General features: G+C 40.6%; 1 protein-coding gene across 2 annotated transcripts in view; it reads right to left on the bottom strand.

The window, feature by feature from the left end:
• NAALADL2 (N-acetylated alpha-linked acidic dipeptidase like 2) overlaps nt 1–26,677 on the bottom strand; it is a 1,056,665-nt gene that overhangs the window by 971 nt on the left and 1,029,017 nt on the right. The window lies entirely within an intron of this gene.

The following is a 26,677-nucleotide window of genomic DNA, read 5'->3' as shown; positions in this document are numbered from 1 at the left end:
GGAGCAGCTGAAGTTGGATGGAATTGCATGGGTTTTCCTGTAAACATCCTTCGGAGGTTTTTTTTTTAAATGAGAAAATCACAGAAATAGGAGTGGACTTGTTTACTCAACCCTGCAGTTGTTATTGCAGCAACAATTACCACAGGACTCTTGGGAGATTTTGTCTGTGGAGGAACCAGGATTTAAAGCTGTTCAAAGACTTCCGTGAGGTTCTGACAGGACTCTGCAAGCAGGCTATAAATATTATTCAAAACCAGATTTAATTATTATCCTAATTAGAGAAGCACATAAATAGCACACATCTCCACCTGTGAGCTTCTCTGATGGTAAACCAAAGTGTAGGAAGTTTAAAATAAAAAGGTGGCAGGTGATTGGATTACAAGACCTTTACCTAAACACATAGGGAGGAAAAAATTTCACCGAAAGAAAAGAAAACAGTAACAAAGAAACCAGGACAGTCTATATACTTCATTAGTAATCTAATTACATGACAGGCCCAGTGGCAACTCTAAATTAGTAATAAAACTGCCAGGGATATTCACCTAGAAGACAGAAGACCACAAAAGGGTATCTTTAGTAGATTACTATCAGCATTGTCTAATTACCAGTCTACAAGAGAGAGAGGTAATGAAGTGACAGGTTAAATGGTAGCTCAGTACAGACACTTAGGCGTAGTAATGATTTGTGCCTATCAGTTCATAAAAAAATCTGTTTGGGAATAAAAGCAAACATTTTCAAATATTATACAAATATATACATAAATCCCATATCTTTTTAAATGCATTTCTTACTAGCTGAACTCTTTCTCTTCTTTTCCTCCTATAACAAGTATATACATTATATAGTCATAGCACCAAAATAACCATTTGAGGAATAAGCATTGCACCCAACAGGAATACACACAGCACATGCTGAGTGCTACAAATAATCTAACTATGGAAAAACTACACTAGTATTATGCTCATGTCTATGTTCTCTGCTAAATGTTGGTGTCACTTATGAATACAATATTTCCCGGCCTTAAAGACAAATGGATTATACTCCATGCTTTCATTTGGGAATATAGTGAACTGTAACAAGTGGGATCTGAGCATGCTGACAATCATCAGGCTTTTATGCAGGGTTTGGGGAATATCGCCAACTTTGAGATAGGTCCCAGAGCAGTCATACCCTTGGGAACACAAGGAGGAACAAAGACTGTTGCACACATTATCACTAATCTTCTCTTTTTTAAGTTAATGCAAAAAGTTTCCCACTGACTTCAACGGGAATGGTATCTCTAAGAAGACCCATTTAGTATTTAATAAAGTGTATTGCATTACGCATGTCGGGGCACTGAGGTCTGGTCATACCTCCAAGCCAGCAAACCAGGCCATAAACTACCTTAAGCAGCAGGAATTACACGAGTCAGTCACTTTCCCTAGTGCTTTCGAGTCATACGCTCATCTTGACCCCACAAGGTGGGGTGGGAAGAAGTGATTCCTTGTCTTTTTATTCATGCACTAATATTTCATTTGCAAGAAGAATAAAAACTTAAAATTATAACATTACTAAGTAATCAATTGCTAATGAAATGTCAATTGTTAAAATAATTACTTGTTACTATTACCAATATTAATTTTCGATTTAAATTGAATCGTCTTCAACAATTTTAAAAACAAGATTATGACATGCAACGAAATGTAGCTACAAAATTAGGAGCCACATTTTAAACATTGAAAGGGAAATCCTGGTGGTGCCACTGAAGTAAAATGAGAGTTTTCACAATGACCTCAATGAATCCAAGGTTCCCCCTGCACCCAAAAACTTTCTATATGGCGAAAACTACAGAGCACCCAAATATATGCCCAGGCTCTCACCTTGTATAAACTGGCATTGGTCACTTGACATTAAAGGAGAGATGGCAATTTCCTCTAGCCAGGGAACTGGCCCATAGTGAAGAGATAGCAATCATAAGGTGTCAATATTTTGAGGCCTCCGAGAAATGGAGTTTCTAAAAGAAGTGTTTGGAGTAATAGCTTCACCATTTTCAAGTTTACTACAAACGAACCAAAAGGACAAAAATGTTTCTTTTCTTTATGGACCTAACCTGCACAACTCTGAGCATATTTTCTGTCTGCTGTTGTTAGTCCAACGGCAGGTTGGTAACGGGCTATCGTATAAGACAAATACTTCAAGTCCCAGAACATGTGACTAGTAGAAATCAAACTATAAGAAGGGATATTTAGTTGTTTGGTGAATGTAAGTAACAGGCAGATTTTATCCTCATTTAAAAGACAATCTTAACTTTTGCAATAGTAATATAATTTAGGCAAAGTTGATATATTGTATGGCATCATGCAATCTATTTTTTGTGTTGATGTATGACAGTACTTTAAAAGAATAATAAGTAATTTTATAAGGGCCTGCTTTTTTCTTCCCAAATTTTCTGCCACGGATTCTCAACAGGACCATACATTTTCCAAGTAGTTATCTTTGTACTGCAAGTGAAGCCGCCTTTTTGTTGGATAAACTCATTTCTCTCTTGATGCAGCCCCATGAGAGAGTCGATATATGCGATTTCACTTGGTATCTCTGCCTGTATTTCATCATATGAAAGAACTGATATAATATTCCATTTTTGTCTTTCCATATTTGTGTCAGTCGGTTAAAATTACAGTTGAATTGAAAAATAAATTTCAGCCATTTAGCTGGCACACAGTAGTGACATATGATTGCTACATATTTAGCCATATGAAAGATGCCTATGTACGCTTTGTATAATTCAATCACTTAAATATTCTGTAATCAAAATCGTCTTTGTAGCCTGCACATTTTGAAACAACGCTAATTCCACTCTCTTGCCTAACCACTTAAATATCTTCCTTCGTTTTCAACTATTTTGATCTTATAAAAATAATTCACACAGCCAGCCTGACCCACACAAAACACAAAGAGACTCCTGAAAGGAAAGTGTAATATATTATTGATGACACTAATGAAATTACAACACACATCACTCATCTTAATAGCTCTGTTTCAATGACACATCACTGTGACCTGAAAAGTACAGCACCAAACTAGGAAACCTAATTAATAACTCCAGGCAGTACTACTGAAAGAGATAAAGCATCTTTATATAACTGACAAATCAGTCCTAAACTAAAGCAAAGGGACATACAAAAATGCAAGTTAAAAAAATAAAGGCGACCGTTCTTTTTATGAGTAATTTCCATGGCTATGACTATTCCCAGTATTGATAAAAACAATGACTTGTATTTAATTTTTTTTTTTATATAAACGCCTTTACCAATTTAGTATTACTCTGCATTAGACCTCATGACCAGAAATACCTGAATTCTACATCAGACTATTGACTACTATGATGTCTTTTCAAAGTAAACTAAGCTTCACATACAGTACCATATATAAGAGCCTGCTTTATTTCTAACAATTGCCACTAACTATTGTTGGGCTTACACAAAAGAATGTGATTCTATGGTTAAAAGAAGATGACTGTATTATCTTGTCACTGAAAGGGATTATTTTACTTGGGAGGCAATCATTTATGTAAGGAATGACAAACACATGAAGTCAATTATTACACCATTTACAAATATCTTCTGATCAAAGAGCTCAGATTTGGACTTTGCAGACATAAAAATAATTACTAAATCATTGGGATGTGACAGCAAGTAAAAGGTCCCACATGAGATGAGGTGGTCTCAACAGGATCACATAAAAGTCATTTATGGGAAAATGCAATGGGCACCTCTGTCTAGGCTAGTTACAAAAGTGCTGTGACTACAGCCGCCTCAAACACCCTTGCACATTCATTTTGTACGTCTTTAAATGCTTTGCACAAACTCCCTGAATGATTTCGGCAGGTCTGTTTTTCCTCCTCATCATGAACTGTGTCTGTTCTGAATATATTTTTCTTAAGGCACAGGATCCAGTCTCCTTACATGTTTGCCTAATGTCAGGTACATTGCTGGTGAAGTGTAATAAAGTTACAACAAAAATATCCACATGCAGAGATTTACAAATTTACAGGATCTGAGCCGGCTACAGAATGATCGACATAATACCTTAACTGGCACTAAAAATTGCATGAGCTTTTAAAACATTTTTTATATCAGCTGGTACCTATGAAAACTTTATGGGTTGGTGCAGATGAAGGTTTCCCATTTCCTCTTCTATGTCATCTCTACTCCCTCAATCCTTTTCCTTGCCTTTTTTTCCCCTCGCTGTGTTGACACACTACAAATGGGTTATTGCGATGTGTTGTGACTATGGCGTAATTGAATGCTGATACTGTAACACACAAACGGCATTACAAAATTCTACCCTAGGGTACATCATTTTTGTTGCTAGCCAAGTAGAAATACTATTAGCTTTTTATCATTATTGTCATCATTGATGTATAGATTTTACACTGCACTACTAGACTGCCCTGACACATTTGAAAGACCGAATGAGTGTAATCACTCCCCCTTCCTATCCTTTTTTCATTCCTTTACATAGCTCAGTCCTATTGGACAAATGCGTCCAACAGCAAGCTAGTCACAACCTCTGTACTCCAACTTTCTTGCAATCTCCCTCCAGTATTTAAGCATAACTAATCAGGATTGCTACGAGAAGCTGATTACACCCACTTAGTGAATGTATTGCAAGAACATAAAAGAGAGCAGATCTTGTCTTTACAACCAGTTTCTCTATACATGCATACTAATGTAAATCAGGACAAACTGCCATGAAGTCATTGGTGTTTCAAAGGCAGGAAGAGGTACACAGCGAGTGAAGACAGACATAGGGAAAGATTTAGAGGGTAGATGCCACTTTCATCATCTACCACGCATTTGATTTCAGGGGTCCAATGGAGGCACACGGGGCAGCATTCACAGCCCCTGCCATATAACTCATAAGAGTCTTTTCAGCCTTCCCATAGGATTCAAGTCTGGGTTTTGCATGATCCTTCCTCCTCACAACAAGGACAAAGGATCCAAAAATGGGGACTTCTTGGTCAGGGAAGACTACAGGGCTTTTCTGCATACCAGTGGAGGTACAAAGTTACCAGGGTAACTCCAGGTCTCCTTTACTTGTGCGAGCTACACCTTTGGCTTTTTATCTACACTGGGCAACAGTGATGAGTGGGGCGGGGAATGGAATAGTACTACAAATTATTGATTTTAATCTCTATACCCTCTGGTTATGAACATAACTGTGTCTCTGATGCTGTGAGGAAGGCAACGCCCCGCCCCTCCAACACAAATTAAAAAAACCCCCCAGGGCTTTAGCCTTAACAGGAGAATTTTTTTCCCTGATCCCCAAAACAGATAACTGGACTGAACTTCCAGGACCCTAAAAACCATAACTCCTATCTACAGACACAGGGATGAAAGCAAGGCAGTCACAAAGAGCAAGAAACCCCAAATACCCTGGCAAGTGAGAGGCCCGTTAGCAACTATCTCCTGTTGTCTAGTCAACGGGACAGAGATACCCCTTGGGCCTACCCTCCATTTTTCAGTATGTATCTTTAGCCAAAAGCATGCAAAATGTCTAAGGATTTGAAGTTTAGAATTAGATTGTTCTAGGAAACTGAAGCTGGATAGATTTTTCCCCCCTTTACGTTTAATGACCAAACATCAGCATTTTTGTTCGTGCATGTTCATAGAATATAAATAGCCAATCATTTTAAACCAAGTCAGATCATTCCTATCCCTGAAGAAAACTGGCATAATTACTAACAAAGTTAACAGAATGTTAGCCCTGATTTTCTATTAATAGATCACTGCTCTGGAATTGGTTAAAGATTTCAAAGAGAAGACTGTATCCATGACAACTCAAAGTTAACTTTTCCAACTTTCATCACATAAAATAATCATTACTTTATTTTTTTTCCTTTAAAATGTTATATTTTTATGGTTTTAAATAGCAAAAACAGCCTCCGGCATTGCTTGGCAGTTATTCACTGAGTAGGTTGCAGGCCCACAAAGATATACGTCCTCAAACCAGCTAGGCATTCAGTGGCAGGAAGTGTCCTCCCTGCGTGATCTTACTGCTTCAGTGAATTATATTAATGTCAGTGTCGCTAACTTCGTAACCTCCTTCCGCATGGATTTGTTTCATTGGGGTTTTACATACCAGTAGAAGCCTGTCTCAATGGAACACAGCGCTGGATCAGCATCTATGCTTATACAAGTCTGTGTCTCGTAAAGAGATGAACAATTAGTCCCAACTTTTCTTGCTTAATTTACAGATAAATGGTTATCACAGTCACCCTTGGATTGAAGCACAGATTGTTACATACCTAGTACGAAACCCCACCCCCACCCCCACCCCAACCAAATGGTTACTAAAATACTGTCTCCATGATATTAGGGTCCCTTCTCCTCTTATCCAAGGAACTCGTGGGGTACCTCGTCTGATCTCACTAATTACTGAAGTTAACAGACAATTCTGGCACAACGTATGTGAAGTGGCCATTACTATATTTAGTACAAAAATTAGAAGGTGGTTTTAACTATCACAGGACCAAGGTTCCCAAAGTATATGAATGTAGTAGGGGTAAGAAATTTAACTAGCTTTAAAGTACTTGATCAGTTAATAAAATGGATTATATGATGCGATTGTCTTCAGGAACATGACTTGATCTTATGTGCCATGTTCCTTCCTGATTTTTTTACCAGTAAAATGCTATTGTACTCATTGGAATTACTCTCAAGATACTCCAGGGCAAATCAAATCTGAATTGGATTTCTGACCTCTGCAGTGTAGAATAAAGCCAAATAAAGGAGAACTGGAATGCAAAGGAAAATATCAGGTAATATTGATGGTCTTCAGAAATCAGAAGTGCCTATTTATCACTGTAAAAGAACCATCTTCTGTAATTAAGCCTGATTCCTCTGGAGTTCTACAGAAGTCAATGTGAAATTCAATCAAATTTAACAGAGACTTAGAACATTATCACAGAATTTTTAAACACATTTTTGACTAGAGAAAAATATCCACTTTGCAGAAACCTGTAGTTGTATTAAAAAATCCTTTAGATTTTTTCCATAAAGGCTTCAACAACTAACTGGTACCTTCAAGAGGGATTAATCATTTCTAACATGAAAAATAACTTTATTTTAAAATATGCTATATACTGAGAACACATAAGTTAAATGGTGTTAAATGTACTTTCTGTTGTTTGCTGAAATATATTTAAAAAATAAATCTCGCTCCCTCCATATACATCTACTGATGGTAATAAATCTGAACCCATTCCTTTTAGGCAGATTTATGTTATGCTACGACATTTCACGTGAAAGGAACATATGCTAGGCTGAACAATTTGAAACAAATTATTTTAGTTCTGAAGGTGTCTCGGGTTGGAATACTCAAATTCAAAATAGATACACTGCCAGAAAAATGGGACTGGAAGGGACCTCTAGGGGTCATGTAATTCAACGCCCTGCTCAAGATAGGATCATCACAGACTGAGCAATTCTAGACAAGTGTTTGTCTAACCTGCCCTTACAGTCTTCCAAGAATAGAGATCTTAGAACCTCTCTGGGGAGCTTGTTCCAATGCTCACCCTCTGAGAAAGTTCCTAATATCCAAGCAAAATTTCTTTTGCTGTAATTTAAAACTTTTACTTAACCTGTCCCCAGCAACCACAACAAATAACTTATTACCATGCTCTTTTTAACCTCCCCCATCACGTATTTGAGTATTTGGAGACTCATCAAATTTTGCCTCAGTTACTCTCCTCCAGACTAAATAATCCCAGGTTTTCCAATCCTTCCTTAGGCCATGCTTCCTGGTCCTATCGTTTTTGTAACTTTCCATTATACTCTCTCCTATCTTCCTACATATTTTATGAAGTGGTTGAAGGAACTGAGAGAAGTTAATTCATAATATTTCCAAATGGAACATGTGATATTCTGAGGCTGCCTATTTCCATTTGGAAGTCGTGCCAAAAAAAAAAAAAAAAAAAGGCCCCGGTGATTTCCAATGAGAGATGTCAATTCAAAAAGTAGGAGCCAATAATCATTAGAGTACAGTACTTGAAGTCAGATGGCTTGAATACCATTTCCCCTTTCCCACAGATTAGCTGTTTTTTGCACAATACTGAATTGTTACAAAAGTTCAGACCAATGCCATTTTTACAACAGTCTACTGTCAGGGACAGTGGTTAGTCTGAGATGCTTCTAAAATAAATGTTAGTAATCTATGAAGATTAATTGACCAACAACTTGTTGGTCAAAGGAATTTTCTTCCTAGCCTCTAAAGTAAAAAAATTGGATTATATTCAAGCACAAGAGCATAAATCACTTGCATATTTTTACCTGGGCTACATTTTTTTTTTATGATCACCCAAAGATTTCATCCCTTTTACAATACTATTGAGTTCCTTTTTCTGGGCAATGCCTTGTGGCAGTGAGTACCTCATGTTAATTACTCCTTTTTTAGTTTAACTGAATGCCCTTTGCTTCTCAAATACAGCAGATGAATGAGACTCCATGATTAATCTTTTATCAATGCACTAGTCATTCTTAGTTTTTCTAAGACACAAGTCTAATTATGAGGCCATAAGTTTGCTGGACCCCATTAAGTTAAAATATATATATATAAATTACTGAGCTACTACTGACTAAGATAGGATTCTCTTCCATAATCTGATATTACCAGCATTTGAATATATATGCCTGTGGACAGTCATAACAGTTTTTTTGGTATTTGGATGAGTGATGTATGCTTCTGTAGTGATACAAGGTAAACAAGACGATTGCAACTTTAACCTTGTTTCATGCATTCTTTGGATAACTTGTATCTCCAAAACAACACTGAGCTATAATGGTAATAATATAATAGTAGCTGAGGTGGGTTCCCCAGCAACCCCCTGCCCCACATTTTTTAAACACTTAAAATGTATACCGATCCATACATTCTGTTGATTATCTGTACTGTCAATACATTTTTTAAGCTATATATGGGAGCAGATGTTCTTGGCTTCATTTTTTTTTTTAGTCAAGGCCCCTCTAACTTGTTACATTCAGGCCACAATTAATATGTTTTCATCATTTTTATTTTATGAAAGACATTGTGAATAATTATAAAAAGTAAAATATAAATATAAAATATACAAGCATTATGAATAATGTCATAAATAATTCTGTGGCTAGTTGGCAGCACTTATTGTCGGGCTCCTGTTGCTCAGATCCTGGAAGTGGTGCTAATAAGAATGCTTAATTTTGCATAGCATTTTCCTTCTGCAGGTCTCAAAGTACTTCATGACAGAAAATAAATATTATTAGCCTTCTGCACATAGTACAGCAGACACAGAGGTGCCCTGACTAGTAATCTGTTCAAAGCAATAACCTTAGTATATAGGGCTTATAAATGGACATTAAAATGTATTAAAGAGGTTCAAACAGTGGGAGCTGAAAGGAGGACTCACTAATGGCTTCGAAGGCTTTCATCTGTTGAGGACTGGTTTGCATCCAAATCAATCAATCAAACCCAAAATCAACGGGGATAAAAGTCCTTACTATCAAATGGCTCTTCAGTAACCTAGTAGAAGTGCTGCTCTTATGAGTACTCCTTGTACAGGATTGCTGAATATTCTAAGCAAGTCTCTTATGCCTCCAATACTTGCATGTAAAATTCAGGTAATGTTCATGGTCAAGAGATGCTTGAAGCATATAAATAGGCAGCTTGAAGAATCGTGTCTTCTGTCTTAAGGGGCTATTGATCTTCATTATAAACATTATTGAGATTCTTTATTAACACTATACTCACTTTATTAAAAAACATCTACAAGATGAGGTCCAAAGGTGTGGAAACCACAGAGAAAACTGGAAAAGTGTACAAATCAGCCGAATTAAGTAGATGTGAGAACATTCACAAAAAGTACTCGAGAAAGCAACTGAAGGTTAAATTACAGATTCCAATTTAAAAGTGGATAACATAAATGATTTTTTTCCATTTTTTCCTGGAATGTTCAACTGTGTACTAATGATAATCTACATTAATAAAGCAGAAATGATGAGTGTCTACTGTCAATCATTTAACACTGAAAACTCAATTAGTCACAGGTATATACCGGGTGACACAAAAAGTGCACACATAAATAAATAAAATTAGTGGTACACAATTGCTATGACTTAGTTGTTGCTATATTTGTATAACGTTCAACATGCTCCTCCATTTAAATTAATTCCGTCTATATTTAGCTTACCATAGTTACTAAAACAAATCCAGCCCAAAGGTACAGTGCTGATAAGAATAAACAATAAAATCTTTGCTGAATATGCTACTGTGCTGGTAAGCAGCAAGATGGTGAGCATTTACTGGTAAATGCAGAGTATTTTCAAGGCTGCCAAGGTTTAAAGGACAGCATTATTCAAGTATTATTTATTTCTAGGATCAGACAGCCACTGAATCAGAGTTTTTGGATCATAATTCTGGAGTTAGACACTTTTAATTCTGGACATGGTCTTTATTCTGTGTTACAGCAAGAGTATAACAGCAACAGCAACTAAGATAACGGAAAGCTGCATTTAGTGACAGCGCTATCAAATGGCAATCTCATGAAACCAGAAGAAGATAATATTGATTTTAAGAGGATTACACACTAGTGAAGCAGTCAGGCCCTACCTTGCACAAATGAAATCAATGGAAGTTTCCACAGACAGCAATGGCTCATATTGTATGGTAGCAGCTAACTGACAATGGAAAGAGTCCTTACAGGAAAATTTGTATCTAGTATGTGTTTCTCTAAAAAAAAATTTCTTCATCCAGTTAAGCTCATCTTCACTTGCTGAAATGTTATCAAGCTTAAAGTCTATATTTGACAGATCTATTCTAAACTTCGGCAATGCCATAAAAGCCAACAGAGTTCACTTTTCTAAAGTAGCACAAACCTCAATTGTGTGTTTGTAGTTACACGTGTAATAGCAATAACCACTTGGAACTAAATCCTTGTAAAATTTCCAGTGCATTTTTTAAACATGCATTAATTAAAGAAAAAAGACTGCAGTGCACAGATCAGAAGGGAAAGACTCTCACAACTCATAATAAGGTACAGTTGTGATTGGCCGTGTTTCCTTTCCCATCTGGTACCACAGGACTATGTCTTAGGAAAAAAAATGGCTTATTCCTAGCTCTGCTACATATCTTCTTTGTGACCTTAGGCAAGTCAGTTAGATTAAAATTTTCAAAAGGTTGTGAATGATTAGGAACCTAAATCCTAGGTGCACAGTTAGTTTTCACTGCTACTTTTCCATATCAGTGCACTAACACGAGGGAGTGTGCTGCTACAACAAAGTATCTGCCAATCATGTGTAGACTCATGTGATCATTACATTGCCATAGTGCATCACCTACAGTGACACAGGGTGATGTGTAGATGCACCCTCTTTTACATAATACTGGAGTATTCACTGAAGCTATGGGACACCAACTTTCAAGTTCCACCTCTCCATGAGGGAATCTGAATATATATTTTTAATGGAAATGAACCAAAACAGCGCAGTCAAACTCACCCCAAGTAGGATCCAAAGCATGGGACTCCTTTTGGGCCAGATCTGTGGAGCCAGCAGCAGTTACAGTGAGTTCTGGTCTGGGAGCAAGTTGGAAATCAAGTGGCAGTGCACACCGGGGAGTGGGTGGAAGTATGGATCCAGGGCAGGCAGCAATGGGACAAGCAAAGGCTGTATTTGCACAGACTTAACTCAACCCTTGCCACCAATGGCCATGTCTGTTGGTGTCCAGAGACCCTGAATGCTTTAGCGGGGTCAACTTCCCAGAATTTCTGGCAGTTTGCTAGATTACCAATAATCCAAATGGAGTAGTTCTATGGGTTGTATGTTTGACACCCTGGGCCTAATCCATGCTATATATTCTGGGGTAGTGAGATTCTATAGACCAACAGTTCCCAAATTCTAACAGATTGTGTACCACCCATTTAAAATGATAAAACCTTAAGTACCACCAGCAACTTTTTCAGTTTAACCTTCAGTACCACCAGCAAATTTTTGTCATGCAAAGTAGGGATGCATTGATACAGATTTTTTGGGCTGATACCAATGGCTGATTTTCAACAAGCCATATTGGCCGATACCAATCCGAATGCCAATATGCTGCCTGGCAGCATGGAATGCAGCATCCGGCTGGTAAGTCTGTCATGGTGGAAGGGGTGGAGAGAGGGGAGGGGTGTGGAGGGGGCACAGATCGAGGCCCCTGCAGTGAGGGAGCTAGTGGGAGTGGAGCTGGGGCAGGGGCAGATGCTGCCCAGTCAGGGTGGGGTGGGGCATAGGATGGAGCCGTGAGTGGCTCATCCGGGGGGCTCAGGGAGGGGGTGGCAGCTCCCACCGGTATGCTCACCCCAGGAGGACATGCGGGGCATGTGCTTCCTGGCTCTGCATACAGGGCCAGGGTGGGCTGCAGCTGTGGGCTGGGGCAGTGCCAACTGCCAGGAAGAGCCTGGTGCCATCCTGAAACTGCAGCCTGCCTTGGCCCTGTGCACAGATCCAAAGGCATGTGCCCGCCACGCCCTCCCGGGGTGTGTAGTGGCAGGAGCCATCCCCCTGTCAAGCCACTTGTGGCTCCATCCTGTGCCCCACCCCAGCTAGACAGCGCCTGCCCCAGGCCCAGACCCACTCCCACTCCCTCACTCACTGCAAGGGCCTTGATCTGCTCCTCCCACTTCTTCCCTCACCACAGACTTACCAGGCAGACCCAGCTGCTCTTCGCACTGCCAGGCTGCACTCCTTGCCACCTGCATGCTGCACTGCAGCTGCATGCATACACGGGGCATTTATCGGTCATATTATTAGCCATATCAACAACAAAAAAGCCGATTGCTGATACTGTCAATTTTCCTTATATTGGTGCCAGTCCAATATGGGACCGATGTATCAGTGCACCTCTAATATAAAGTAATTATAATAAATCTGTTAACATGTGCCACTGACATGTTGTTTGCATGCCACCGGTGGTACATGTACCACAGATTGGGAAATGCTGCTATAGACTGATACTTGGGAAATGCATAGGGGCCCTGCAACCTGGAATCCATATTCAGCTTAATTCAGAGGCAGAATCTGAACTAATGTCACTCAGAAGAGTGCCCTAGTCACTGGGATATTCTGAAGCAAGTCTCAGCCTCTCCTATTGCTGGATACTGAACTATCCCTTACAAGAGAAAGTGAGACTGGCATAGGCCTGGTGCTTAGTACAGTCACCTGGAAAAGAGACACCTGGGTTTCACCCACAGTTCCAATTAATGGTTAGATTTATATACATTCCTGGCCAATTACTGGCTATTTTTAAGCTAATATCTCAAGGATAGATTGTGTTGTTCCCTATCCAGGACAGCCTAGAACATGGGCATTATCCTGAATGAAGGAAGCTGGGATGCATCTCCTCTGAATTAAAGGAAGAAATTCAACCTTGGATGCCTATATACTAGATGAATACAGTAGTCACTGGGATATGGAAGGAAAGGTGTATTGCTACCAAAAACTCCATTCTGTGAATGTATTTAGGTCTGATTCTTCATTTTCATTTCTTAGATTGGCCTTTTTAATTTAAAAAAAAAATCTGTTTTTTTTAATACAGCCTCAATTTTACCCTTCCTTCAACCTAATCTATTTAGGCAGCAAATGCTTCAGGGTGGGGAGTGTCTTGCTCTCTGGTTTTACAGCACATAGCACACTGAGAACCCTGACCCAGCTGGGGCCTAATACATATGCCTATTGTAATGCAAACACAGCATTTTTAAAGATATATTTGAAAGTCCAAACTCATACATTAAATATGACTATTATATTCCTGGGCAATTACCACTCATTAGGCTTATGACAATTTTCCTGTAGGCTGAAACTAAAATATTTGCCATGTCTGAGGGAGGTTAAAACAATTCAAACAGGTAAAGTATCTTAATATTTTCATAGATGTTAGGGTTGGAAGGGACCTCAGTAGGTCATCGAAACCGACTCCCTGCGCTGAGCAAGAGTGCTGGGATCAGATGACCCCAGCTAGGTGCTTGTCCAGTCTCTTCTTGAAGACCCCCAGGGTAGGAGAGAGCATCACCTCCCTTGGAAGCCCATTACAGATTCTGGCAACCCTTACTGTGAAGAAGTTCTTTCTAATGTCCAACCTAATCTGCTCTCCATCAATTTCTGGCCATTGTTCCTAGTTACTCCAGAGGATGCCCTAGTAAATAGAGCATCTCCTATTCTCTGCTGCCGTCCCCTGATGAATTTATAGGGAGCCACAAGATCATCTCTCAGCCTTCTCTTGCAAAGGCTGAAGAGATCTAGGTCCCTCAGTCTCTCCTTGTAGGGCCATACCTTCAGGCCTCTGACCATAAGAGTGGTCTCCTCTGAACTCTCTCGAGATTCTCTGCCTTCCTCTTGAAATGCAGTGCCCAAAACTGGATGCAATACTCTAACTGCAGCCTGGCCAGTGCCTTATAGAGGGGAAGCATCACCTCCCCGGACCTGTTCATCATGTATCTGCTAATGCATGATAAAGTGCAGTTAGCCTTGTTGATCACTTCATCACATTGAAAAATCATGTTCATCTTGAAGTCATCTATGACTCCAAGATCCCTTTCTGTTGTGCTGCTGAGAAGGTCATCCCCCCAACTGTAAGTGTGTTGCTGGGTTTTTTTGCCCAGGTGCAGCCCTTGTCTTTGTTAACTTGCATCCTATTTTGTTCTGCCCATTTTTCCAACCTGCTCAGATCCACCTGGATCCATTCCCTACCCTCTAGTATGTTAACTTTGCCCCATAATTTGGTATCATTTGCAAACTTGGACAAGGTGCTCTCCATGCCCTCTTCCAAGTCACTGATGGAGACATTGAATAGCACCAGTCCAAAACCGAGCCTTGTGGGACTCCACTGCCCACATCTTTCCAGGTCAATATTGACCTGTCCACCACCAGTCTGGGTGCAACTCCTAAGCCAATTTACCACCCACCTGACTGTGTAATCATCTACATCACAGCCTGTCAGTTTATTTACAAGAACAGAATGAGATACTGTATCAAAGGCCTTCTTAAAGTATAGGTAGATGACATCTACCTCTACTCCTGCATCCAAGCATTTTGTGACCTGGCCATAAAAAGAAACAAGTTTAGTCAGGCAGGATCTACCTGCAATGAATCCATGCTGATTTCCTTTTAGCATTATTTTCCCTGCTGAGCTCCCACAAATGTGATCCTTAATGATTTTTCCAGAGTTTTCCCAAGGATACAGGTGAGACTAACTGGCCTATAGTTTCCCAGTTCCTCCCTCCTCCCCTTCTTGAAAATAGGGACCACGCTGGCCCCTTTCCAGTTCTCTGGAACCTGACCGAAGCACCATTTGTGCTCAAACAGCCAAGCCCCTTGGATGAAGTTCATTTGGGCCCGCTGATCTGAACACATCCAGCCCCTCCATGTGTCCCTTTGCTAAGTCTGTGCTAACAGTTGGTGGGCTCATGTCCCTCCTGTGCCTATCTATGATCCAACTGAGAGATTTGTCTTGGTCTGTGTCTAGGAATACAGATGCAAAGAATTCATTGAAGAGCTCAGCTTTGTCCCCTCTCTCTGTCACCAATTGCCCTAGTTTGCCCTGTAGAGGTCCTATGCTACCCTGCGCCTTTCTTTTGCTTCCTATATACCTGAAGAAAGACTTTTTGTTGTCTTTAATTTTTGTTGCCAACCTAAGTTCTAGTCCTGTTTTGGCCTTCCAAACTGATTCCCTGCAAGTGCAAGCCAGGGAGGTATACTGGCTCCCTGTTTCCACAGCCTGTATACCTCTTTCTTTGCCCTGAGGTTTTCCTGGACTTCTCTGCTCAGTGAAGAGGGCTTCTTTGCCCCCTTTTATGTGCAATGGGATTGTCTCCTTTTGTACCCATAGGATCGCTCCTTTGAGGAATGACCGCCTTTCCTGGACCCCCATTTTGCTAATGCCCTTGAACTTTAACAGCTCACTAACTAATCTCCTGAGCACACTGAAGTTAGCCTTTCTGAACTCTAGCACTTCAGCCCTGCTGGTTAGTTTACCCACCCTTCATTTTAAATTTCAGCATTTTTCCAGGCACATCAATTCATGAGCATGATACCTGTCACCAATACAAAATTCATATTTAGTCTACATAAAAACATGTATATTATGGCAGTTTCACTCATCTCTCATGTTAATACTTTGCAAAAGTCCATATATGTGAGGATAAATGAATGACTGAACTCTCCCCCCAACAATACCCATTTGATAATCCCAAATTTCAGTATTTTTTCTACTCTTTACAGCTGAACTGATTTTTAATGCTTCTTGTTCAGCTAAGTTTGAATGTCAACCATAATTAAGTCACTGCAGATCAAATGGTCAACACTGAGATTTCTTATTAAAATGTGAAGAAACTGCAAGATGCAACAAATTCATTCTGCTTCATCATCTGTTTCATTACATAATTGTCATTCTCAAACACAAACTATTTGTGTTATCACATTAGACACACTAAAAATCATTGTTTATACTATGGTAGTTTTCCAGAACTCATACTCTGCACCTACCATGGGCAGCGTGGAGTTAGCCATTAGTGAGAAGTCAAGAAGAAGACAGGATATAAGTGCACCTTGTAGACTAACAGTCAGCACCTCTATCCCTCCTTCTTTCCTGTATTTTTTCTCTTATAAGCCTAAATGGGTAAGATATTTAGAGTATAAGGCTATACTCAACACACTCACTTTAATTAATATTAAGATGGGACGTAATTCAGCAGGATTAGCAATAATGAAAAAAATTACAACCACAGCAGGAATGTGTAAAAGGCTTATCAGATCAATAACTGCATACCCGCTGTAGGCTGAATTTGTTGCTTCAAACACAAGTGAATGTTAAAGGAAAAAAATCTCAATCCCAAAGACTGGAACTGAGTTGTTGCGAGACATCAGTTCTTATCATCTGAAGAGGAACTTGTGAGAAGACTGAGGAGCACAAATTTTCCCAGAGCTCCCCAGCATGCAGGGAATGCAGGTACCTATGCTTTAGGATGTCCCAAACCATTCTGAGAGGGTATCCTGCGTCCTTCTACTCTGCTGTATGTCCTCTGGGGAAAACTGCACCTCCGAAGGCTCACCAAAAGAAACCCTCTCTCCCCTTCACAATGGTTGTTTTAGGGCCTTAGGTTGGGTAGGGAAAGTGTCTTGTACCCTTTGGCAGGACAGCTTGTTTTACCTGGTAGGCTGAATTTGCTTTGTGGATTGGTAGAGAGCTGGGCTATACCCCTGCCTGGCTCTCCTAGTCGCCTTGTATGTATTGTGAACCATCTCAAGGAACTGGACACATTTCTAATTATGCCCATCTCTTAAGCTGGCTGAGCATGATAGGACAAAGCTCCTATGCCCATGACACACAGTACACCTATGAAACAACTGGGTGTGATCTAGAAAAGGACTGCTTTTCAAAAAAGACCTAAACAATTCTGTTCCACCCATAAATCAAACGCCATACTCTACATTCCACAGTGGAAGAGAATCTGACTTAAGCTATGATATGAACTAGATGAACATGGCTAACCCATTAAAAAAAAGGTAGAGATGTTTATGTAAGTGGTATAAGTGCTATTAAAATGCAGTGTTCAGTTTTTGATGGGAAACTGTATAATTATTACTTTGCATGGTGCATAAAATATATATAGTGAGATGTGAGTGTTTGTAACATAGTTAAAATTGCATAATTGTTTCTCATGCCATTAATTGCAACAGTAATGTCTCACTCTGAAAAGATGAATTGGAGATTAAGAATTGCTGTCACACTTTTTTTTTCCAATTAGTTTTAAATGGAAGGGTATTGTACAGAAGATGTCTGTGTACTTAGTTTATGAACAAAATAGTTTTTACTATGCTGCAAACGTGTTGAAAACTGGAGTCATCAGGTACATTAACCTTGCTGGGTTGCCTTAACTTGCTCAAATTACATGAACTGCTCCTCCCCATAGGCATCACCTTACTCCAGTTGTGCTCCAAACACCAGAGGAGAGACAAGTATTTGGCAGTCTGATTTTTAAGGGGGCCTTTGCTCTCCTCTGCTAATGTCTAATCTCTCCAACTTTGATTGACTCTAATTAGGGGCACTGAAGACAGGGAACAGAGTGCAGAAGCCAGGCACTGACAGATTCCTGTGTTTCTGGCTTTTAGCTTGGGCAAATTCCGAACATGTTACAGGGGAGTGCAAGACTAGACAAGAGGCAGACTGGACCTCACACTCTGGCACACAGGAGAGCTTAACAATATAAGAAGTGCCATACTGGGTCAGGTCCATCTACCTCAATATCCTGTATCCCACAGTAGCCTAGAGCTGATGCTACAGCAGTGATTAGCAACTAGAATGCCCTGAAACCCTTTCAGGGTCATGGAGCACCATGCAATGTTAGCACCGTTAGTTGTGCAGATGTAATTCAAAAGTTAAACCCAGGGATTTCAAACAGGAATCCCAGTGTTAAAAGTCTGTTTTGGTCTTTCTGAATTCTTTGTAACAGAAGACGTGCTCTATTATTTCTCTGTAGTAAAAAACAATCAGGTGAAAAGAGCTGACATTTTCCAAGGGGTGCCTTGACTCTGAGGGGTGCCTTGAATCTAAAAGTTTTGAGAACCACTGGGCTAATGGGAGCAGTATATATGGAAGATTTTACCAGACTGAACTAGCTTGCATCCTTCTTCCCTTACACATGCTAGCATTCAGAGGCCTAGGAAATCCTAATGTGAAGGCTGTGGCCCTAACAATTATATTTAATATTAGCAGATGGACATTGTGGTGGGCCAGTAGGGGGTGCTCCAGCACTGAGCCACCCACCTCACTGTGCCTGACCACCTTCCAGGCTCCGAGTGCCTCCCTGGGGGCGCCTCACATCTGGCCGACTCCCTCTTCCTGTAGCACATCTGCCAGCCCAGGGGTAGCACCACCACCACCCAGGGTCTGCAGTGATCCTGGCTCTGTGTCCCCTGGGAAACACAGGCCTAGAGGCCCTTGAGGGTACTTGACCCACTTCAAGAACTTGGGGTGCTTCTCTCAGTTTGAAGCACAAATAGTCAGCTGAACCGAGGGGACCCCAAGGCATAATCTAGACCCACTCCCAATAAGTCTCCCATGCTAGATACAAAGGAGAACTTTATTGGTTACCAGGAATAGGTTTGGAATAGGGTACAGGGTAGAGCAGTATCAGAGAAATCCTGGCATGGCTGGGTAACCTTTGATCACGCATCTGAGTTACTGCAAGCTATATATCTAGTTAGAGTTCAGGTAGCCTACTCACAAGTGTCATCCAGAGGCAGGTGGAGATTCTTCCTTATGACCTTATCTGCCTGGTCCAATGGAGGCCAGCACCTGTTGGCTGCCAGCCAACTAATTTGAAATACATCGCTGGTTGCTGGGTAGGCTGACAGGGTCTCTAGCCCCCTCCCAGCCAGGTTAGCATTGCTTAGAACAATGGGGAGCTTAAGCCCCAACCCAGGTATGTGATGCCAGTCACACGGGCAGAGGAAGCAGGTTTCCCCCCTCCCTCAGGAATGTATCCAGCTCAGGTTACCTAAAGAGATGGGATGTCTGCCCTCTGCAGGGACCATGTTAACCAAATTGTCACAGAGCAGAGTTTTTGGGGAGAGAGAGGTGGCATTCTGCTACAGACATATCAGTATGAACTTGCCCAATCCTCTGCTGATCCTGCTTTTTGGGGAAGCCTAATGGATTTTTTAATGTGGATGGTTATGAGGCTTGGGCAAAAGGATGGATGTGAGTATTCCCTAGATAGCAATATAAATAGGTCTACAGTGTGTTTTCACTCATCTTTAACACGCGAGAAATTTACAAAACCTGGAAAACGATATTTTCCATCATAAAAAGCATATACGCCACAGCCTAATTCTTTCTGGTAACTGCAAGCATAAACCAGGAGCAAATTTTCTTTCAAGCAGGCACATGCCCTGACAAACCTCAGTTTTATAAAATACAGTGTTTTCTATGTTCTGCTGGAATGCGGTGGTTAGTTTTCTGCTATCTCTTGAAAATATGTGTTGCCTTCCCACACTTTCAACAGACTGAATATCCTTGGGTTATTTCCTGTGATTTTTTTTTTCTGATTTAGTAGTTCAAGAAGAGGTAAATCTTAGTGGCATTGTGTGTCACTTTTTCAATCTGTAATATTTGATCTCATCAACTTTGATTTAAACCAACATAAACCATAATTGGATTGCAAAGAAATGGCAGAGGTTTAAGGTAAAGGAGAGTGGGGAGAGATTCCTGGTAAGAAAAGCAAGATAGGAAGGATTTATGAAAGAAATATATTTTAAAGAGGGAACTGATGGACAAAAATTAGATATCCAGTGTATGGGGGCAGAATGAAAAAAGGCAAGGCTAAGAGTGTAAAGGAGAAGTAAAAATTGAGGACTAGAAGACATGTAGGGAAGAAGGAAAGGACATGAAGAATGAACAGGGATGTAGTTGTGGGGAAGACCGCAGAGGCCCTCAAAGGTAACTTAAGTTTATGTAGCAAAGAGATAACCAGGAAATGCCTGAAGGGCAAGGGAGAAAGCAATCACATGAGAGATACTGGGAACACTGCAAAAATATTGTATGCAAAGTGAGCAATGAGTGTGGACCAGAATTTAGCAGAAGACAGATAAGAAAAAATTGGAAGTTTTTTTGTTTTTTGTTTGCAGTTATTCAATCAGACAGACTTAGTTTGGGTATATGAAGAAAAGGAGTTAAATACATCCTTGAAGTTGACAGCTTGAGAAGATACTGAAGCTATCAGTGGTGATACAGTAGGCAACCATTGGTCAAGGATCAGGAAAACAGATAATAAAGTTTTGAGATGGCAGTTGGATCTCCAAGAGTTACTATGAAAGAAAAGTGTATGAAAATGTGGCCAGATACAGAGATAATAGGACTGGAAAATCAGATTTTAAGTCATCAGCATTCAGGAGGAAGAGGAAAGAATGTGCTTATCCTCCCAGAATGTCATAGACTGAGATATGCTTTATAATTCTAAAACTTTAAACAATCCATTGTTTTCCCCATCAGGACAGTACCCAGTGTCACACATTATACAGTATTTTTATAAAACAAGATACTTAACATCCAGTGTTGTTAATTTAACACAGTTTTTGTGGTAACCTTAATTCTAGGGATTGTCAAGAGGGAAAAAGCACGATAAAAATTACCATTATTGTGCATTTGTTTGATTAGGTCAACAATAAAAAAAAAAATCTCATATCCAAGGTGACAGAAATATCAAAGAAAATTAGGGTTGGAAGGGACCTAAGAAGGCCATCTAGTCCAACCCCCTGCTCAAAGCAGGACCACCCCAAACTAGATCATTCCAGCCAAAGCTTTGGAAAAACTGTGTTTTGAAAACTTCCAAGGATGGAGATTCCACCACCTCTCTGGGTAACCTGTTTCGGTGCTTTACTACCCTCCTAATGAGAAAATTCTTCCTAACAATATCTAACCTAAACTTCGCTTGCTGCAACTTGAAACCATTGCCCCTTGTTCTGTCATCTGCCACCACTGAGAACAGTTTATCTCCATCCTCTTTTGAACCCCGCTTCAGGTGCAAGTTTCCCCTGCTTTATGCGGTATATGTGTTTCTGGAAAATTGTGCATAACTTGAATTTGCATAAAGGAAACTCACTTTACAATGTAACAAACAGGCATACATTCCAAGACCTCGACCGCACCCACTGCAGTGAAGGAGGGAGCGGGGCTAGGGCCCCGGCTGTGCTGGGTGGTGGGACAAGTGGAGGCCCAGGGGGCATGTGTCCCCAGATCTGTGCACAGGATGAGGGCGGACTCCACTGGGGCCAGGCGTGGCACCAGGCTCTTCCCAGTGCGGGGCTGGGCTGAATGGCCAAGGCCCCAGCAGTGAGGGAGGGAATGGGGCACGGACAGTAGCAGTGGCCGGGGTCGGTAGCGCCCCGGCTAGGCCGGGTGGTGGGATAAGCAGAGACCGGGGGGGCACATGCCCCCTTGATCTGTGCGTGGGGTGGAGTCAGTTGCTGCTGCGCACTGTGCTTTGCTTCCTGCTGCAGCTGCCCCAGAAGCGGCTCGTGGGGCATCAGGGCTCAAAGTCCATTCAGTGAAGAACCCACACTTTCCCTGATCTTCCTCTTGTTGCTGACATACTTGGAGAAACCCTTCTTTTAATCCTTCATGTCCCTTGCTAGCTGCAACTCCAATTGCACTTCGGCCTTCCTGATTTCATCTCTGCATGCCCCAGCAATAATCTTATGTTCCTCTCTAGCCTTTTGTCCAAGTTTCCATTTCTTGTAAACATCCGTTTTGTGTTTTAGCACACTGAAAATTGCCCTTCTAATCTGGTCTTCTGTCATATTTGCTAGTCTTCCTGAGCATCAGGATGGTTCATTCCTGTACCCTCAGTAAGGTTTTTTTTTAAAGTACAGCCAGCTCTTCTGGACTCCTTTCCCTGTCAGACTGGCCTCCCAGGGGATCCTGCCCATCAGTACCCTGAGTGAATCAAAGCCCGCTTTCCTGAAGTCCAGGGTCTTTACTCAGCTGTTCTCCTTCCTTCCTTTCCTCAGGATCCTGAACTCAATCATGTTGTGGTCGCTGTTGCCCAAGTTGCCATCCACTACTACCTCCGCCACCAAGTGATTCCTGTTTGTGAGAAGCAGGTCAAGAAGAGCATGGTCTCTATTTAGCCTCTCCAACACTTACACCAGGAAGTTGTCCCCAACACTCTCCAAAAACATCCCGGATTGCCTATGCATTGCTGTACTGCCCTCCCAGCAGATCACTCTTGCTGCTCTCCCTTCTGACGCTAACCCAGAGATTTTCAACCGGCCTAGCATCAGTTTCATTCTGGAGCTCTACACAGAGTGAAAGTCCTCCCCTTCTCCCCTACCTGTCCTTCCTGAACACTTTGTACCCATCCATGGCAGTGCTCCAGTCATGCAAGCTCCCACCAAGTCTTTGCTATTCCAGTCACATCATAGTTGCATGACTGTATGAGAACTTCCAATTCTTCCTGTTTGTTTCCCAGGCTCTGTGCATTCGTGTACAGACACCGGATTTAACTAGCCAATTGCCCTACTTTCTCAAGAAGAAAGAGAAGGCCTCCTCCATTGCCCCCTCTTGCTTCTGCTTCCTCCAGGTCACCTGCTTCCTCACTTACCTCAGGGCTTTGGTCTCCATCCCCCAATGAACCTAGGTTAAAGCCCAAGGCTCATGATGAATTCAAAATAGGAAAACAATATGCAGTTTATATGGCTCTAAAGAATTACTCTAAGTCAACAACTCTTTGCTGCCATTGTTTTTAAAAGAATGACATTGCACTACATATTTATCCATGTCACTACAGAAGATTAGCAGGTCTTCTGGGAATACTGGTATCAGTGATACTTGTCCTCTATAAAGTCCAATGAGAAGCTTATTTACACACAGAGGTTTTAAATGGACTTTAATTTTCTTACTAAATATATCTTTTGAAGATGGAGTCATGGGGGTATGTGAATTTTGTCACCTGAAAATCTGCTACAGCTTATCAGCAAACAGAAATAAATCAAGCAGACTCTGTACATAGTACAGAAGTGAATGTAACAGGGAAAGACAAAACTCAATCTGAAAGAAAAATATTTGTTCTAGAGAACAACAAACACCAGAGTGTCATGAGATGAGCAATAATGCAAATTATATTTCCTGGTGGCATTAAAAGCATTTTTGATAGTGTTCTCTTTTCATTATGGTCCTACATCCCTCACTATATCGACCACACTCTTCTCAGCAAAGAATTTTAACATCGATGCAGGCCGCGTGTCTGTCTCTCCAGCTCAGGAAAGAACCACTGCCAAAGCAAAGTGCAGGTTTGACCTTGTCTTGAAGTTGAAAACAGTTTTATTCAGAATCATTTTCGTTCAGTCCATATACCACAAATTCAGAACATCAATCATCTATTCCCAAAATCTCCTGCAGAGCCAACCTGTTTCTCCACCAATTCAGTTACAGTTCCTCTGTCTGCCAGTCCCCCTACTACAATGAGTGCCACAGAAAACAATGGACTTCTGCTCTCAGCTCCAACAACTTTCTGGTTTATATAGTCATCCAGACTTAGAGACTCCCATATACTTTCAATGGGGTATCTAAAGCTAGATCACCCTCTATAATCCCTTGCTTGCTAGGTGATTGTTTCAGTTGGGAGGTACCTGAGCCTTCAGAAGTGAGGCCAATTCCAGCATGGTTTAAAGGACAGCCACTATGGGTGTTTACAGATGTGCTCCGGGGAGGGCGGCACACTTTAATTAATGCAGCTCAAAGAGCCACTCTAATTAAAGCACCTGGAGCAGAAGGGAGAGCATCCCCACACTGAAAAATGATGGCAGGGGTGCATTAACTAAAGTTAAATGGATGAGCTTTAGCTAAAGTACCTCCACTGCCACTTTTCAGCATGGGGATGCTGATCCACGTGATGCTGGACTGTGATAGTTACGACGCTCCAGCAGATTAGATCAATCGAATCTGCTTCGGCGTGCTGTAATTACAGTGTGTCAGAGCAGCCACCCTGCATGTGTATAGGTGCCTTATGTGATAGATAAACTAGTAAAAAACTAATTACATTTCACATGATAGTCTACTTCAATATATGGTGGTCACTGAATAAATATGATCTGAAAATAGGAAGCACAAAGAAACGGGCCTTGTACTGGAATCGTGAATAATACAAAACGGCTAGAAATTCTTCCCGAAAAAATTGTTGACGCCAGCCTTCTCCTGAGCTGCCAGAGACATCACAACAACCTTTGCAACAAACTTCATCCACAAATGGTAACATATACATACAGTCTCAACTGACAGGCTAAACTTGAGAAGCAGGGAAAGATGCACCTCAGCAATGAAAGGTTTTGTACAAAGCTGAATTAGGGAAAACTGGTAGAATCATTATAAAGTAGGTGCCTGTCAGGAGATGCCCGTTTCTGAAGCTGTGACTCAATATAATATGACAAGCTGGAAAAGAAGTGACCTTGTATATCTTTTTTTGCCCTTTGCTTTTGAATAGTGAAGACAATGGTTATGTTTTTAGTATCTTCTTCAGCTTTGGAAAACATAATGAAAGTACCAATTCAAGAAAGCCTGCTCTGTAAGACAGGAACGTGCCACTAAAGGAAGGAGCAAACAAGATGAGTTATGAAGAAAGACCAGAATGGAAGAAGCCAATACCCTAATAGAGAGGAAAGATATTTGTTTGCATTGCATGTGCATGCTTGATATAGCATGGTAGTCTCTCAATTGCACTATTTTCTTTGTAATTTTATTATATTTTATAGTATCCTACATGTACATTGGGGGTGTTAAAGAAAAGACATAAGCAGATCTTTTCTTGAAGATCTTAAAATCTTACCCCTATATTTGATAGCCAACTGAGGGTAAAGATTGCACTCAGAGACTGATGATCAGGGAACCTGGTTTTCTCTGATTTAAAAAACCCCTAATTTTTGGTTAAAAAAAGCAACTCCAAATCTGTATATTTCCATGATTAAAATGAAACACCACTAATATACAGGGGTGTGGGGGTGTCTGTGTGTGTAGTGGTGTTTCATTTTAATGATTAAAATATGATGATTAACATGAAAACACCACTATACATATATACCACTACATATATATAGTGGTGTTTCATTTTAATCATGGAAAATGTGGATTTTGGGGGTTTTTTTATATCCTAAAATTGGGGGGTTTTTTGATCAGAGAAAACCGAGATCCCTGCTGATGATGCAAGAACCAGAATGCAATACATTAAAAAAGGAGGAATGTTTTTACTTAGGCTAGGGATGCCTAAGACTTAATATTGCAACACTTTTAACACATTTTGATGTATATGGCACTATTGATATGGATAATATGTCACAGAGTGTCTTTGAAAGGAATTGAGGATAACAAAAAAAACCCAATGGAAGACGACAAAAATACCTGGGGAGGTAAGCAGACAAAAGATATCAATGGATGTCTGATTAATTAATAAGTATTAGAGCAAGGTGTCAACTAAACATTTTTCAGTGTATTAGGCATGCCGCTTATACTGCAAACAATTAGTTTCAGTTCTATCTACTGCTTTCTATTCCCCCTTCCCAATTTTTCTTTAGTACCTACCTTGTTTATAAATGGGGAATCTTCTTGACATTTCATCTATGCCTACTTTCGTGAATGTTGATGGGAGTAAGTCTTTCTCATTTTTTAGCATGTCTAAAATCAGTGTTTACTACTGCTAATACTGATCATCACATAGAAAGGAAAATGTATAAAGTAATTCTGTAAATATGGGAAATTATATTTTTCTACAGACATAATCAATTAACTGCCAACTTGATGCATGGGTCATAATTCAGTGAAGGCAGTTGGAACGTTCCTAATGACTTAAGATCAGGACACTAGTGCTACACACTTGCACATGTTAAAGGTTACATCTATATGAAGTTGTGCTTATTTTTTGGTTAGGCCATGCATAATGTGGTGCAATGAGACTGAACCAGACAAAAGAACAGAAAGGCTAAGACACAAGTTCTTTGTCAAGGTATTGTTACCTGTCAGCTCCATGTTTTTGGGGAACCCTGAAACAGGACACAGACTGTCTGACTCACAAAGAATAGCACCCCCCTCTTCCTCTACCTAAACAGAAATTGATTAAGATGCAGTGCGAGACACACCTAAA

The sequence above is a fragment of the Crocodylus porosus genome, unplaced genomic scaffold (assembly GCF_001723895.1).
Source record: "Crocodylus porosus isolate Cpor-Errol unplaced genomic scaffold, CroPor_comp1, whole genome shotgun sequence".
NCBI lineage: Eukaryota > Metazoa > Chordata > Crocodylia > Crocodylidae > Crocodylus > Crocodylus porosus.
The sequence above is the reverse complement of the archived record's forward strand: the minus strand, read 5'-3'. Positions and strand labels throughout refer to the sequence as shown.